Genomic DNA, 13326 nt, shown 5'->3' with positions numbered 1-13326 from the left:
TTGAATGAATGAATGTTTGCACCTTTTCTTCCGGACCTTTCCATCTAATTGGAAATGTAGCTTAATATGCAAATAAGCTACACATGTACAAAGGAATAACAGATTCTAAGAAAGATACAGTGGGATTTCATAAGGGATGGACACGAAGGTTTCATAGGGAATTAACAGTAAAGGCTTCAGGTGGGGACAGCCCTTCTGCTCGACCCGAGAGGCGGGCAGGCTGGCAGAGAGCCTTCCAGGGGACTGCCAGTCCACATGCAGAGCCGGGGGTGGGTCTTCTAGAAGCAGCGCAGATGTGTGCAGAAAACAGGTACGACAGGTGTAGTGGGACACTCTGTATAATACCGGTTTGTGGTTTTTGTCCTCTGTCTGTGGCCATGGTCCCCATTGCAAGGCTAAAATCAGGCCCTGGATGTTTTCTTGCTTCAAAGACTTTTGCCTAAGGGACAATGAGAAGTCAGCCTTCTTTGAAATCAAGCTTAAATCTCTTCACATAGGCAAAGGAGAGAGGAGTCTACTTTGAGAACCGAGCAGGGAAAGTGATGAAAAGGATGTCTGAGGTTGGAGGTCAGCTGGAGCAATGTAGGGTAGAAGCCACCACGCAGGGTGGCACACAGGGAGGGTGGGCACGGACGTCGAGCGTCCCTTGTATAGTGGGTGCAATCGTGTCCCCCAAAACCCACGTCCCCTTGGAACCTCAGAATGTGATCTTACTTGGAACTAGGCTCTTTGCACATGTAATTAGTTAAATAAATTAAGACGAGGTCCTACTGGATTAGGGCGGGCCTTAAATCCAATGACTGGTGTCCTTACAAGAGGAGGAGAACACACACACACAGACACACATACACACAGAAACCCACATACAGACACACACACACAGACACGCATACATAGACACACACACAGACACATACACAGACACACACATGCATTGCGGTCGTTGGTTTTGGCAGCCCTAGGAGACTGACACATTAAGGAAGGCTGGACTCTGTGACAAGGATGCTTAGGACCCATGGTCCTTGATGGGTCCTGCAGCCTAGACCAGTGAGGACTGCTAAGGAGCAGAGTTCCCTCACACCAGGCCCCACCCTAGACCTCGGGACCCCAACCTCAGGGGCTGGGGAGCCCCCATGATGTCTTTTAGTCATCACCAGTCCAGCAAGATGGAGATCTATGATTTTACACGTTGATTTTAAGAACATAACAACATGTAATTTAACCAGGGCTTCTGGGGTGAGTCATGTCTGCTATATAGGCTTCCTAAGGAGGAATACCGGAAGAAAACAAGTAAGAAACATACATGGGGACCACATCAAGGAGGATCTAACTACTAGGCTCAGAAGTTGGGATGGGAGCCATTGAGTTTTAAGGGTTTTGAGCTTGGGAGTGACTAGGAGGAAGGGAAGGGGCATTCAGGAAAATGAATCTGGCTGTAGTTGTGCATCAGTTATCAAGTGTCTGGCTGCAAATGAGAAAACCATGACCCAAAGTGGCTTAAACCAAAGAATTGTATTGCCTCATACAACAGAGAGTCAGAATGCAGTCTTCAGGTATGGTGTGATCAGGGCTCTAGATCTAGTTAGTTTTGACTTGGCTTCCTTCATGGGTACGAGACGTCTTCCAGGGAAGCTGAGTTTAAAATACTTCCTTGCTCATGTCCAGTTGGAGACAAAGAGAAGCTTCTTAGGGCTTACTCTTAAGAACTTCTTTCCTAGAAGACCGAAGTTTATTTCTCTCTCTATTTTTTTTTTTTTTTGGTGTAGAAGATTGACCCTGAGCTAACATCCATTGCTATCTTCCTCTTTTAGCTTGAGAAAGATTGTCCCTGAGCTAACATGTGCCACTCTTCCTTGATTTTATATGTGGGATGCCACCACAGCATGGCCTGATGAGCAGTGTTTAGGTCCACATCTGGGATCTGAACTGTGAACCCCTGGCTGCCAAAGAGGAGCACGCAAACTTAACCAATATGCCACCAGGCTGGCCTCTCTCTTTTTATCTTGTTGGTCCAAATAGGGACTAAATTTACTTATTCCAAAGCCAATTTCTGGCAAAGAGATGAGAGTGGTCATGGTTGGCCAAGACTAACCCACTGACTTAGCATGGATGGTCTAATCTATGTATTGCAGAGTGCATGGTTCCACATAATAGTTCTGCTGATTCACATGCCCCCAAGATTCTCGGGGTTGGAAGGGGGCATAAGGGTCATGAGTCCTACATTCCCTGTGAGGAAAAATCTCCCGCATGGCTCTCCTTCCACACGTTTACCCTTGAGGTGCGCACATGCTGCCTGGGTGGCCCATTCACGGCTGGATGGTTGACCCATTACCTGATGAGGCCTACCAATCAGAGTCTGCTCCCAGACAAACTGACACCCGGAGTGGATGGACAGTGGGACGTGAAGCCGAAAGGACTGTTTTGCCACTTGCCACAATGTGCAGGGGCTGGGACCACAAACATGCAGAACGCTTTTGGGGCAGACCCCACGGCTTAACAGAGAAAGCCTATGGGCAGGGAGAGAACAGAGCCGAGAGAGGGGAGGCGAAAGAGTAGGAGAGAGCCAGCCAGAGCCAGACAGACAGGCTGTTTCTCCTGCCAGCTTACCTGCATGTCCACATCACCCCTGTTTATCTAAGGAAAGTTGGGCCAGTCCCTCATAATCCTAAGAGCCCTAAGTCCAACACTGTCCAAACACAAAACACCACGTGCCCAGCAGCTCTGAACTCACCTTTGACAAGCAAGGCAGCCCCTTTCTTTTTTGCACAATCACCCAGATGGCATCAGAACCTATTATCTTTCCACTTCGATGTACCAAGAAAGGGGGTGGGGAAAGGATGAATCAATTTCCTTAACCTTTATTACTGAGAACTTTGCCTCTGCCCGAAAAATGTGCAGGGAGGGGCTAAGCATTAAATCAATGTCAGGGCAAGGGTTGGAGGGTGCAGACACGCCCAGTAATGATGATTCCCCGTCATTCTCCAGCAGGCACGCACACTCAGGGTGACAACGATGAATGCTCGCACACAGGTCCCTGACACAGAGCTGGGATCTGGGCTCCCAGAAAGGTGCAGGGGTGTCTGAAGTGCTGCTTTCATGGAATGCCCCAATTCCAGAAAAATAGGGAGAGGGGAGAGGCCCTCTCTGCTACCTGGTAAGAAATACATTGTACAGAAAGGAAGTGGGGCTAGAGAAAGCCTTGCTATCTTAACCCATCAGACTGGGAAATGATGCATCGATGTACAACTTCTTATACAGATAAGGGATGATTCACGCTTGTTCCACCGTAGTCACTTCCTAAGAAATTTCCATCTCACTGTGGAGTCATGTAGGGGAACTGCCAAGAAGCCAGGGCTGAAACCGAGAGCTGACTTCGGTTCTTGGCTGCAAAGCAGAACAGCTGGATGATCTGGGGCCACTTTACCTGCCCAATCGGATTCTCTCTCCAGACTCCACTAGGACATCATAGTATAGTCTTAATTATGACAGCATTTTCTATTTTCCAAAGTGCTTTCCTGTACATTATTCTATTTGATTCTTGCAATAAACAACACTTCTTTATTAATTCACTCAGGAACTCTTTATTGAGCATCTAAGGTGTACCTGGCGAGACATGAGCGCTGCAGTCAGCAGGGAGCAAAACGCAATGCATTCCCGGTCCACAGCAAGCTGTCAAACCAGAAGGCAAAAGCCACCAGCTATACAGTCATGGAGATCAACAGGACGCTGCAGGCAGCTGTCCCCATGAGGACAGCAGGATGACCTCTCTTGTATTTAGGACAAGGACTTGGGCACAGATGATGCTCCAAGGGACCCCTTCAGGGGCTGAGTCTGAGGGGTCCATGAAGGAAGGTTCCCCTGGCTGGAAGATGCTGTTGCAGGAGAGAACTTGATGCTCCCAGGAAACCTCTCTGCTCCCCTCCTCCCACTGCTAAAGAATTTTGGGGATTGCAAGGTGCAGGGAGCATCCTGACTCACATCACAGAGCAAAGCCCAAGAGATGCTTCCAGGCAGCCGAAGGGCTCACCCCTCATCTAGAACCAAAACAAAACCCAATAGGGTCAGGCAAGAGGTCTCAGGGGGGGTCATGAAACACCCAAAACTTCTTTCGAACTCAAGGAGGGCAGGACTCTTAGCCAGGTGGCAGGCCCCCACTGTCCTGGGCACGGCTCCTTTAAGAATTCTTGCAGATCCATGTGCCCTTTGTTTTATTGTTTTGTTTTGGCTTTTTCCCCTGACTCCTGCTCTTTGCATCTCTCTGCTATTTTCCGTCCCCTTCTCTTAGCGAATTTTCTCATTCGTTCCCCTCCCCCTCCTTTTTAATTAGCTCCCCTTCTACTTCTCTGAATATTTCTCCTTTGCTCCCCCAAGTCCCAGAAGTCCTCCCCAGTGCCTCCATCCCATCCTCCCCTGTGCTGTGGGCAGGGTCCCGGCACTGGAGAGGTCCACCACCCACACAGCTAGCTCACTTTTATGGGGCACTTACTATCTACCAAGTACAGTTTTAAGGGTTGGACATGTAGGAATTCACTTAATCATAACAACCTTGGGGAAGGGACAGTAATGAGACCCATTTTCACAGGTGAGGAAACTGAGGCCGGGAGCTAGGAAGCTTGGGGATTCAGTAACCAGCCTAAGCTCACACATCCAGTGAGTGGCAGTGCAGGATCTGAACCAGGAAGTCTGGTCCAGTGGCCCTGGCCTGAAGCATAGGCTGCATCATCCTTCTGGTGAATGATGGGCCAAGGAGCTCTCTCCCTTTGCATTGCAAAAGGCTGCCTTCTCCAAGCTGGAAGAATTAACTGACCCCTAGGCCAAGCTGTGCCTCTTCCCTTTAGGATTCCTCAGAAAAGTTGCAAAAAAGTCCCAATAAGGGGATAAGAGCTGTAAAATCAGATTGTTTTTAATGCCTCTTAAGCCTTGTGTCCAGCATTTAGCCTCTAAGACCGGCATTCTGCCACCGAGCAAGATGTCTCCCCCGCCCCGATTTTCTTATAAAGGAGGAAGGGCAAAAATGCCGCAAACCTGGCCCCCAAAGGGGGTCCCGCGGTCCGAAGCCCCAGTCTCAGGCCGCCTGGGGGGCGGCCCCTGCCTGGGTCCCGGCGCCAAGCGCTCGCCCTGCTCTGGACCGCGCTGCAGCCTCCGCATCCGGGAGGCACTCGGCGGCGGGCGGGGGCCGGGCCGCGGGGGCCGCTCTGCGCCTCGGAACCGGGCCCGGTTCGGGCCTCAGCAGCGCCCCAGCGCACCGCGCTCCTCCCCTCCCCTCCCCAATCCCACCTCGGGTCCCGCGCCCTTAGAGGAAGTCGGTGGCTCGGCCCAGTCGCCAGCAGGGGGATCGGCCCCTTCTCGCTGCGGTGCACCCGACTCGGGCTGTTCTGGGCACCGCCACGTCCTCTCGGTGGGCGCCGGTCGCCTCCTCCCGGGGCTGACCCCACGGGCCTCCGGGCCATCAGGCCACTCTTCCTTAAGCCTCGCCAGCTTGTGGGCGGCGGCCTGGGCGCGATGTGTCACAGAGCTGTCCCCGCAGAGCGCCTCTCGGGGCGGCAGGCCGGTCCCCGCGCTGCCTCCGGCGTCTCCGCGGCTGGGCCTCCGCCGAGCCGGCTGCGGTCCACGTGGCTCCGGAGGAAGCCCCGAGCGAGCGGAGAGCCGAGCGGCGCCCGGGTAGGAGGGGGCCGGCGGGGCGGAGAGCCGCGGCGCCGGGGGCGGGCGCGGGGCGGAGGAAGGGGAGGGCCTGCGCGGCGGAGGCGCCCGCCCCGCTCCGGCGCGCCCCGGCTCCCGGCCCCGGGCGGCCTGGGAAGGCGGCTCCTCCCCGGCCGGCCCATCTCCCCCGCCCGTTACACCCGGGGGAAGGTGTTCCCGAGGCCGCTCCCATCCTCACCCCGCCTCCCCGCTTCCCCGGCTCCAGCCTCCGCCGGCGGAGCTCCACTATGCCAGACAGTTTCGACACTTTGCAAAGACAAAGACCAGAGGGAGGAGGAAGAGGAGGACGAGGAGGAAGAGGAGGAGGAGAGAGCGAAGGAAGAGGTTATGTGAGCTGGGAAGAAGGCGAGGGTTCGGGATACCCTCCTTGGATTCCCCTCCTAACCCCCTCCTCCCCAAGCCCCGGAAACTCCAGCGTGTCCCCGGCCGCGGTGAGTGAGCGCGCGGAGCCGGACGCTGCCCGGGGCGCGCGGGGGCTGCGTCCGCCGGAGTTGGGGCTCGGCAGTTTCGTGCGTGTTCTCCGAGCGGAGGGGTGACTGCCCGGCTGCGGGAACAGAAGTGGTGGGGAAGGGTCTAGGAGGGTGTGACAGTGGAAGTGGGACCGAAGACCCCAGGCGCCAGGAGGAAGACACACGTAGGGAGACCTCTTCCCTAGCCACGGCGTCCCCGGAATCTTTGGGAGAGGAAGGAGGTCGGGGAGGAGGCTCGGGCTCCAGGGAGGTCTCTGGCCGTTACTAGAAGAGCAGCCCGGAGCTCAGCGGGGAGCCTGCGCTTTTCCCGGGCAGCGGTCCTCAGGGTGGCCCCAGTGACATTGCACCCGGCGCCGGGCTAGAGTCTCCCAGGTCGGGGCCGCTGGTGGGAGGAGACCCCACGCGGCGGCGGCGCTTGGGTGCTTTGGAGCGGGCTCGGGGTCGCGGAGGCCGCCGGTGATCTGGGGGAGCGGCCGCGGGACAGTATCCGGACGGAGCCTCCAAATCCAGGGCGAGCAGGCGCGGATCCGCGAGGTGGCCATCACCCCCGGGGACGCCGCCGGCCCGCGTTGCTCGGGATGCGGTGGAGAAGTTGGCACCCCCGACGGGGCAGCTGGACGTGGCGTGGTGGGCAGTGAGGGACTCGGGTAGGCGAAGGGGAGCTTGGCGGGGTGGCACTGGTGGCAACTCGAAACTCTGAGTCCGCCCCAAACCCGTTAGGCGCCTCAGCTGCCGCGAAATAATCTGACAAAAGTTAGCAACTTGTCTGCGTCCCTCGGGTGGGTGACCCGGGCGGGCCAGGGGCAGCTCCTTCAGAGAGCGCAAGGGGGGGAGCGGTGACTCTGGGGCGGAGAGCCCGGTTTGGGGTACAGCTAGATTGGGGATCAGGACGGGGCGCAACTTTCAGGTCCTTCTTTGCTAAGCGTGAGTGTGTTTGAGCGTGACCTTGTGGGCGGAAGCACGGCTGAACTCGAGGTGGGTGTTGAGGCTGTGCCCACGCTGGGCACAGATACGCCCGAGCGCGCCTTCGCCTTACCCCGCAGCCCGGCCTCTGGGGACTGGTGTCCGGATCCTCTGGGCTGTGTCCGTTGCCTGGAGCCTTGAGTCTCTTTTCCTTCCCACCTGAGGGTCCCAGCCTGCGCCTCCCGCGCGGCGAGCTGACACGTGCGCGCCCAGAAGTGCGCGAGTGGATGGGTGCTGGGTGGGCCACTGCGTGTCGCGGGCTCCGCGTGTCCCGCAGCGGGAGACAGCCTTGACCCTGAGGGCAGCGACCTTCCCGCGTTCGCTTGCCCACCTCCGGGAATCCTTGCCTCTTGCGGCTCACTCCCCTCGCGGCTCTCCACTCCCCGCGGATCTCTGCCGAGGTGGTTCCCCAGGGAGACGGCGAGCGCCCACCCCCGCTCTACGGCTGAGTGTGTGCGTGTGGAGGGGTACTCGCCAGCGGAGAAAACAAGATAAGCGAGGGACGAGGTTGTCCTGTCGTCGCCACCTCGCCTGGCACATAGTAGGTACTAACGCTGTTGGAAAAGGCCGCTAAGATGGAAGGCGCTGGCAGGGGCCGGGACGCCCCCTTGCCTGCTTCCCCTCCCCGTTTCTACTATTGTATTCACATTCGTCTACCCAGTCAGGCCCTTCTGGCTTCTCCACGCGCCTTGAGCACCTACTACGTGCGGGGCTCAAAGCTGGGCTGTTCCTAGAAGCTGCCGGCGGAGCCGCCAGGTTTTCTTTCCCCGGGTCTGCGGCAAAGTGCCCTGGAGGTTCAGAAAAGGCAAGGTGCACCGCCCCCTGCCGGCTGCCGTGGAAACTGCCGCTTGGCTCCCTGGTGGGGAAGGGGCGCTGGCCTGGGCCTCGGGGTGCCTGGGGTCTCGCTCACAGCGCCTCCCCTGCCTGCCCCCGAACACCAGGGCTTGGCCATTTTCTGAAATCCTGTGGTTGGCTGAAAAAGCCAACCCTAGTTCACCATTCCATGTTCTCTGTCTCTGCCCAGAGCTGGGTGCTGTGTGGAGGGCTCCTCTGGTCTCCCATCGTCCCTGTCTCTCTCTCTCTCTCTCTCTTCCAGGCGTGAGACTCAACCTGTTGCCCTCAGGTTACATATCTATAAAATGGGGTCATCACTACTACCCTACAAATACATTTCACCTACAGAGTATATATTCAATATATATTCTCTATGTGATATATCCATGTTACCCTACAGAATCAATATTACATATATTGTGGGAGTGCGTATATATGTGGGCGCATACATACACTCACACACTATACATGTATGTGTCTATGTGTATGCCATGTCCTATATGCACTTATGACTTCAAGCCTGGGGAAAGGAATCCCATGGTACAGTTTTTGCTGAATAAATGAATGAAAGACTGAGCGGAGGGCCCTTCCACGCCTGGGAACAACCATACGAGCCTGGAAATGTGCTGTGCCTGCATTTTGCTGGGCCCGCATTTGCTGTGCCCGTTTTGCCACTGGGGCAATGCCAGGGTCTGGGCTGGAGCAGGGTCTCCCCCCTTCTCACTCCCCTGGCAGGCCACAGCATCCCCCTAGAGCACTGGGCTAAGAGAACAGCATGAAGTGTTGCCAGAAGTGATGGCCGAGGGTTTCTTTAGGGGGTGTGCATTCTGCTCCTCACAGCTCCGCGCCAGCACGCGGAAGGTAATGATCTCAAAGCAGCCTTCTTGCTGACCTCAGGGCTGGGGGCCCGCTTGGCGGCATGGGCGAGGCCCTCCCCCGGCTGGGCTCCTCCTGAAGTCAGGGACCTCCACAGAACTAGCTGTCAGGAGCCTTTGATCCTGCAGGTACGGTGGGGTGGAGTATCCGTGGGCCTGGCCGCGAGGAGTCCTGGGAGGTCCTGGAGCCTTGGGGGTATGTGGGGCTTTGTGCCAGGAGGTCCCTGTCTCCCGTGTCTGCCAGGCAGCCCTCCAGGGCAGGCTGTGGGCAGCCCCCGGGAAGGGGCCTCTGGTCCGCCGGTCACTTAACCTTGCTTGAGCCCATGGCTGCGCATCAGACTGCTGACTCAAAGAAGTTATATTTGGACAAGGCTTTGCCTTATGAGATCTAAACCATAACCCTCTCCCGAGGTGCCCTCCTGCATGGCAAAAAGTGCCAAAGAAAGTGAAAAATAAAATCCACCGGTCATCTGGTCTTCACTGCTTCCCAGGGAGTGCTCTGTGCACACACACACACACACACACACTCTCTCACAGCACAAGCCCGTGGAAGAGCTGGTTTGGTCACAAAGAATTCTAGAATAAGGTTTACTGTTCAGTTGTGGAACCCTTGTGGAGCCTCAGCACCCCTCTGGCAGCCCAGAGGACCTGAGGGCTTCCTCCTCTCTCCTCTGGCCCCAGGACCCCAGGAGCCCGGCCCTTGGGCAGGATCCTGCCTCCTATCCCCGGGCCAGGGCTGTATTAATTGTTTTGCAACTTGGCACCCAGACTGTTCCAGGCTCTAGCTCTCAGTTTCACTCTCTGCAAAGGAGAGGCTTGGAGTTCTGTAGACGTCTTCTTGGGGTCATTAAAGCCCTTCTTTGCGAAGACGGCCCCCACCTCATTTGCTTTTGCCTCCAGCACCATCCTCAGAACCCTGGTGGCATTCCTGGCCTCCCAGACAGCCCCAGCCCGCCTGCCAACAGCAGTGCCTTCCCACTCTCCGAGCCTGCAGGGGCCTCACAGACTTGGCCAAGGCGTTCTGCTGGATATTGCGAGATGGCTCAGACGTTTCAGACTCTGAGATCTGAAACCTGACAGAGCTGAGCTGACATCCGTGGTGACTCCCAAATGGTGCGTAATGCAAATAGGAATCACGGTGACCTCCCCAGGATCTGTTTTGCTCCTGCTCTTAAAGGCTGAAAATGTTCTTGGAAATCATTTTGTTCAGCTCTTTTGTTTTAATGCAAAAATACTGAGGCCCAGAGGAGGAAGTCATGGGGACCGTGAGTGACAGAGCTGATCTAGAGTTGCTGGCTGGTCTCCTAAAGCCCTAATAGGTTAGCCCTCTGTGCTCCGCCTCCCGCAAACCCACACTCTTTTCCATGCACTTGTCTCTGTTCCTTCTTGGGAACCAACATATCCTGGAAAACCGGTTTATTCTTTCTTTGGGTTTTGCGCCCATTGGATTGTGTTGATTTCAGTTGAACCAACATTTATTAGGAACTTATATTTCATGCACCATGCAAGGTGCTGAAAATACAGAGATGGAAGAACATGTGGTCCTTGTCCCGTGCCCCCCAGAGGTCACAGTGGCCTGGAGAGGCACATGGGGACATAAGTTATGCTGCAGTGTGCATTGTATTAGAGCAGAAATAGGCGTGCGCTGAGAGGGGGCTGGAACAGAGGACAGGGACTCGTCTGCCTTGGGGGACCCACGGAAGGATTCGTTGAGAGGACAATGCCTGAGTGACTTGGGGCATTCTTTTAGACATAAGGCAGACTGCAGGGAGCAAAGGTTTCCTTGGGATGCATAGAACTGGTATCTAATCAAAGGACCCTCACCCTGCCTGCACAAGAAGGACAAACTAACAGATGAGCCAGAGGTCTGTTCTGCGTGGTTCGGAGAGGCGAGGGAACTGGGCGTTCTAGGGGTTCGGGGCTCCGGCCCCCATTTCCCGCACTGTGTCCTGGTCTCCTGTCTGCCTTCATGGGATCCACCGTTGCCGCTCAGCCAGGGCCCGGGTCCCTGAGGCATGGGGTCCTCCAGGGGTCGCATGGTTCACAGTGAGGCGGTGGCAGGTAGAAAGGGGCAGCTTTGCTTCAAAAAAATATACTCCAGTGGTTTCTCTTTAACACTTGTCCTTGTACTTTCTGTCGGATTTGAATAGCTGGTTTGGGAGAATGGGGTGAAAAGCCCTGGCAGGCAGCCTGTGGGGGAAGCCCCGCCAGGTTTTCAGGAGCACGCTGCTGCCGGCTAGGGTGTGAGCTCCGGCAAGCCCTGCACCTCCCCAGGCCAGAGTCGAGGTGCAGGTGGTGATATGCCCGGGGTGCGGGGCGCTGGGAAGATTCCACGAGGTCAGACGTAGGAGAGCCCGGTATCCTGCGAGGCCCGTGGGGCCGGTGCCTGGAGCCCGGGTATCCCAGTTAAGAGTCCCCAGGTAGCGGGTTGTAAGAGGACATGCTGCTTGCTGGAGGCACTGCGTGGGGACCAGCAGGTGCGAAAGTTCTGGAAGGCTCACGGAAAGACACTTGAAATACAAGGCTGGTTTTAAGGTTAAGCGGTTCCGTTAATAATCCCGCGTCTCCCCAAGGAGCAAGGGTGGGAGTGACTGTGTTGGAGTGGTGGCATTCTTTTCTCATTCCTGCGGGTTGTATAAAACTTTGAAGTTGCTTTTTCCCTGGGGCCTGACCCAGAGAATTACCAGGAGTAGGGACACCTGGGTGGGGGGAGGGGCCGTGCGCTGGTGGAGGGTGGTAGCACCCTGAGCCCGTCCTGTGTGGCCTGGCCGCTCAGCAGCCGGTGTGACATGTGTGAGAGCTGAAGGGACCAGGAGTGGATTCGGTCTACTGTGGTTAACACTGGGACAATTGTTAGAGAGGGGGCTCTGGTGTCAGGATATTTCCTACAGAGACAGGGTGACCCTAGCCTAGGACTCAGAACTCCTGGATCCTAGTTCTGATCCTGTTCCGCCTGCTCCTGGCTCCACTGTAACCTCGTGAAGTCTCCATTTCCTCTGCTAGGAGGTGGCACTGTGGATTCCCGCTCTGCCCCGGAGAGTTGGGAGGAACCCACAGGATAAGGCAGGTGAACGTGCCTTCTTGATAATAAATTTAGTAGCATCGACTTTTCCTTAAGCGTCTCACGGGTGCCCAGTACAGTGGCAAGTATTTTGAACATCAAATCGTCTGTGTTCCAGTGGAAAACACGGACACCCCAGTTGGGCAGAGAGTTGAATAAAGGGAGTGTTGGCCTGGAGGGTAATCTTGCACATACCTGTCATGTCATCTCATTTCTGCAGCAGCCAGGGGCGTGGGTGGTCACGGGAATCCCAAAGGACAGAGGAGAAGCCCAGAGGCAGGAGACGACCTCCCTTGCCCAGGGCCACCCAGCTGGTGGAAGCCCGAGTTTTAATCCAGTATGCTCTGTGGCCCCCAGTAAAAGAAAAGCATCAAGTGTAAGATATTATCATTAAGACTCTTGAGTTTCTATCAATAGCATCTTAATGAAAAGCAGAATAGCCTAAGTATTAAGGTTTCAGTTGGATGTTTGATCACTCAGGGGTCAAATCATTTACCTTTCTGTGTCTCAGTTTCCTCTTTTGTCATGGGGCTGATGCTTCCTTCAGTTGATGTGAAAAGTAAACGAGAGTCGCTCAACAAACGGTTAGCTTTTCTTGCTGACAGGGTCAAGTTTCAGACATGATGCTGTAGGGGTGGGTTGTGCTGCCTCATATCGTTTTACCCTAATCAATAGTCAAAGAAGACTATTTGAATATTCTTATGTTAAAAGTTTTTCCCTTCCAAAAACATCTGGGGATGTTTGGACCATTTCTTCTGTGTTTTGTGTGTGTGTGTATGTATATATATATTTTATATATTTATTTATTATATATTATATTTATAAATATATATTTATATCGTATTATATATACTTTTTATATATATATATTTTTGCTCCTCTAAAATACATAAAAGCTATCTAACCAGGTATGCTTCTGGAACCCTTAAGAGAAGGTAAACTATGAGTTAAAAATCACTTACAGTGACTCAGAGAAGTTGAGAAGAAAAGAACATTAGTTCCAAATTATTTGGCAGAATTAATAAAGGGGTTGCACATGACTTTTGGAAAGAACACATTGGAGTGTGCAAAGAACATACTTTCCCTGGCTTTCACCGTATACCTTTAAAAAAAAATCAAACCCAAATAGATAGTGTTGTAACAGATTTTGCCACGTTTAAAAAAAATCCATTTGAATCCACCTTGGACTAACAGACTGGAGTGGCTAAAAATTCCCTTCGTGCATATTGACTTAGCCGAGGGCTCTTGAGAAAAACCCAACCGAGAAATACAGCCAAAGCAAACCCTGCTCCTTCTCTACCTGAGAGCGTGGACTGACTCCAAAATATTGTTTCATGCTCGAAAAGCCTGAAACAGCTCCACGTGAAAGATGAAAATCCACCTAATTGGGCATTTACTGTTTTAGAAATATAAGACTCAGTGG

The 13326-nt window shown here is 54.5% G+C and overlaps 1 protein-coding gene across 1 annotated transcript in view; it reads left to right on the top strand.

Moving 5' to 3' along the window:
* The first annotated feature begins 5735 nt into the window (after positions 1-5735).
* ST3GAL1 (ST3 beta-galactoside alpha-2,3-sialyltransferase 1) overlaps positions 5736-13326 on the top strand; it is an 84809-nt gene continuing 77218 nt past the window's right edge. Inside the window, exon 1 of the mRNA XM_044781174.2 lies at positions 5736-6131. The gene's annotated coding sequence lies outside the window, so the exon portion shown is untranslated. The remainder of the gene's footprint in view (positions 6132-13326) is intronic.

This window comes from Equus asinus, chromosome 12, assembly GCF_041296235.1.
Source record: "Equus asinus isolate D_3611 breed Donkey chromosome 12, EquAss-T2T_v2, whole genome shotgun sequence".
Taxonomy (NCBI): domain Eukaryota; kingdom Metazoa; phylum Chordata; class Mammalia; order Perissodactyla; family Equidae; genus Equus; species Equus asinus.
Note: the sequence above shows the minus strand (reverse complement) of the source record. Positions and strands in the feature narration are given on the sequence as shown.